Consider the following 4,125-nt stretch of genomic DNA (forward strand, 5'->3'; position numbering starts at 1 on the left):
ATTCTCGCATTTATTGCTACTGCACTGTTCATTCTAGTTCCGACCGCCTTTTTACTTATAATATACGTAAAAACAATCAGTCAAAGTGATTAATTTGAATTAACCTTGACGTTTTAGTTCTTATCAATGATTGAAGATAAGAAAAATGAAAAGCATTAAAATTTCGCGTCTTAAATGAAATTGGCGGACTAGAATTATCAGTATTCTACGAGAGAAGTATTCGATAAGATCCGATAGTATGGTAGAAAGAAATATATGAATCCTTCTACCATACTATCTATTATTGTTATTGAAGTGTATAAATATAAAATTGTACTCTATAAAAATAGAGGTTGAATATCGATCAATTTGAATATAGATGAATATACAATATATATCTTTCTATTTATATATAGATATCATATCAATTACATATATGTAATATTAATCTAATATACATAGTGGCCCAATTCTATTTCTTTGCTTCATAATTCATGTTGATTAGAATGAATCTGAAATCAAATAATCGAAAGGCCACTAATTTTTTTTTAGCATTCGAAAGAAGTAATTGATTGAGCAGTTGACAGATGATCCAGGAGTTCGGTTCCATGGGAACTTTTTATCTTCGGATTTCGAAAAGAATTAGCAAACCCCATTTTTATTTAACGTTTGAAGCATGATATGAAATGAGTTCCCTAAAACAAGAAAAAATCCTATTTTGAAAATAACTAAAATACTAATAATAATAAATAAAAGAAGTGGTAAGCACGTAATATGTGGGTGGCTACCCCGAGGGTACTATCTTATTATGAGGTAGTATATTATTATGCGTAGTATCTCATTGGACAACCACTATGTCTATGTTCTTTCGTGTTGAAAGTATGGATCCACTTAAAAACTTATAATCCGAACTCTTTTTTTTTTTACTTTTCAAAATAAAAGAAAAAAAGTTTTGCAGAACGATCTATAAAATAAACCAAAAACAATACAGTTTTATTTTTCAATTAGTAGTACTTCTAGAGTCCACTTCTTCCCCATACTACGAGGGAAAGAGAAAATGTAAAGACTACCATTAAAGCAGCCCAAGCGAGACTTACCATATCCATGTGAATTATGTCCCCTATCTCTATGAATATAAAAGAATTATTCCATTATTGCTCACTAATAATTATTATTCACTAATAATAGTGGAATCACTAGCGCATAGTCAAAAAGAGATTCGGGCACAACACCATTGATGAAACAATACAAAAAATCGAATTATCCCAAGTTATTATATGATTTCTAGTATAATCGAAAAAATTCAGTACAAATAAATAAAAGAGGCAGAAAAACTCTTGGAAGTATCAAAAGAATGTTAGTAACATGTAGGAATAATAAGACCTAGTCTTTCTTTTGTTGTCCTGCATTTCATTACATTAAGTAAAAAGTCTCAAAATAGAGAATCAAGATAGTATCTATCACATAACCCTACTATTATTCCTTTCTCATTTGATCTAATCTTTACTGTCCCCCCGATTGTTTCATAGAGACAATCGGAAGATGGGATGGCCTATTACATGCGTGGTTAGAGCTTATCGAAAAGAAATAAGTTCTTTTTTTAAGATTAAAATAAAAAAAAAAGCCAATTATTCATTCAATATAATATTGATTGAATGCTCGAGTACTCAGATACTTTCATGAGTCCGTATATCAAGTATCTTCCTCCTTTCCGTAAGGAAAAATGAAATTATATTCCCTAATTCAAGACCCAATGAGTAGACACTACATTAGTAGTCGAAGGGCTATCATCTCAAGATTTAACGATTATTTTTCATTACTCTACTAAATTCTGGAAACGAAACCTATACGCAAGGATTTATAACATTTTAGAGAACCCCAACGATGCTTAGAATCAAGCAAATCTAAAGATGCTTTTCTTCTAAAAAAAATGATAAAGTTATATCAGCAAAACAGAAGAGGGTATTTTGATTCTTTTGTTTGTTGCTGAGGCGACACCCGGATTTGAACTGGGGAAAAAGGGATTTGCAGTCCCCCGCCTTACCGCTCGGCCATGCCGCCAAAACGATACAAAATATTGGATTGGCTCTATCTCTTAGATAGATAGTATCTTACAACACACAATATCTAAAACGAAAAACCGCAAAACTTTGCTTTTTCTATTGAAAAAAAAATGTGGATTTTCATTCACAAAAGCAAAAAATCAGGACAAATGGGAACCGTTAACTTTAACTATTGACTGTGAATTCATAAATGATTCTTGGATTGAAATTGCAAATTCGGTTTCCCTAATGATATAAGAAAACAATCCAAAAATGGATACCTTACCTAAATAAATAAAAATTGATAGATAACTAATCATTACTAATCCATCCGTATTGATTCGTTTCCATAACCATAAAAAAATCCTTATTAATGACAATTTTAATAGCGATTATGAGTATATGTAAACCCCAGAACATAAACGATTACTATTATCTAAATCTAATATCTTATATATATATAAGATGTTTATAGGAAATGTTCGGAATTCTGTTTTTAGAATTTTTTTTTCATTATCATTAAATAGAAAATATAAATTTTTGATAGAGTACGACATGTGATGTTCCCCATAGAACTGTAATAAAGGAGGCGATATATATAACTAACTATATATATATATCTGCACATGTTTATTAATAAATACAAGTCCTTATACATACTTCAATCGCATTCTACGAATTCTACTAAAAAAAATATAGGTATAGGTAAAATATCTCTCTTCTATGCGAATTTTTTTTAACAGTGAAATCTACGAAAAAGTTCCATGTTGTTAAATAAAAAAAATTCTATATTGTTTCTTCAGATCAAATCCCGAATCTATTTATAGTACCCAATCCGATTGGAATATCATAATAATGGTAGAAATTGACTCACTTTTGTTTTGATATAGATATTTTATACAAAACTCCATAATTCTAAATAGAATTTACCAATTCATTTGTAGTTGTTGCAAATTCCAATTTAATTTGAGTATCAAAGTCTCTTTATTCCTACGTTCATATGTATTTCATGCATTACATCTATTACACCTATGAAGTTAGGTAAAATTTCATGTGATTCAGTAAACATAATATAAATTCCATCATTGCTAGATCGATCCATTTTAAGCAAATAATGGGATTTTTTTTTATAAATGGGAAATAAATAAAATGCTTGGGGGTGGAAATGAGAGAATGTCTACAATACCTGCGTTTAATCAGATACAATTTGAAGGGTTTTGTAGGTTCATTGATCATGGCTTAACAGAAGAACTTTCTAAGTTTCCAAAAATTGAAGATACAGATCAAGAAATTGAATTTCAATTATTTGTGGAAACATATAAATTGGTAGAACCATTGATAAAAGAAAGAGATGCTGTATATGAATCACTCACATATTCTTCTGAATTATACGTATCCGCAGGATTAATTTGGAAAACCCGTAGGGATATGCAAGAACAAACAATTTTGATTGGAAACATTCCTCTAATGAATTCCCTGGGAACTTCTATAGTAAATGGACTATACAGAATTGTCATCAGTCAAATATTGCAAAGCCCCGGTATCTATTACCGGTCAGAATTGGACCATAACGGAATTTCGGTCTATACCGGCACCATAATATCTGATTGGGGAGGAAGATTAGAATTAGAGATTGATCGAAAAGCAAGGATATGGGCTCGTGTGAGTAGGAAACAGAAAATATCTATTCTAGTTCTATCATCAGCTATGGGTTCGAATCTAAGAGAAATTCTCGAGAATGTTTGCTACCCTGAAATTTTTTTGTCTTTCCTGAATGATAAGGAGAAAAAAAAAATTAGATCAAAAGAAAATGCCATTTTGGAGTTTTATCAACAATTTTCTTGTGTAGGCGGAGATCCGGTATTTTCTGAATCCTTATGTAAGGAATTACAAAAGAAATTCTTTCAACAAAGATGTGAATTAGGAAGGATTGGTCGACGAAATCTGAACCAGAGACTTAATCTTGATATACCTGAGAACAATACATTTTTGTTACAGCGAGATATATTGGCAGCTGCAGATCATTTGATTGGACTTAAATTTGGAATGGGTACACTTGACGATATGAATCATTTGAAAAATAAACGGATTCGTTCTGTTGCGG

General features: G+C 30.7%; 1 non-coding gene across 1 annotated transcript; it reads right to left on the minus strand.

Annotated features, from left to right (window-relative positions):
• Positions 1-1,968: 1,968 nt before the first annotated feature.
• On the minus strand, positions 1,969-2,040 carry TRNAC-GCA (transfer RNA cysteine (anticodon GCA)). Its single transcript has one exon. It is a non-coding gene; the product is annotated as a tRNA-Cys (tRNA).
• Positions 2,041-4,125: the final 2,085 nt, after the last annotated feature.

Source organism: Cucumis melo, unplaced genomic scaffold, assembly GCF_025177605.1.
Source record: "Cucumis melo cultivar AY unplaced genomic scaffold, USDA_Cmelo_AY_1.0 utg000517l, whole genome shotgun sequence".
Taxonomy (NCBI): domain Eukaryota; kingdom Viridiplantae; phylum Streptophyta; class Magnoliopsida; order Cucurbitales; family Cucurbitaceae; genus Cucumis; species Cucumis melo.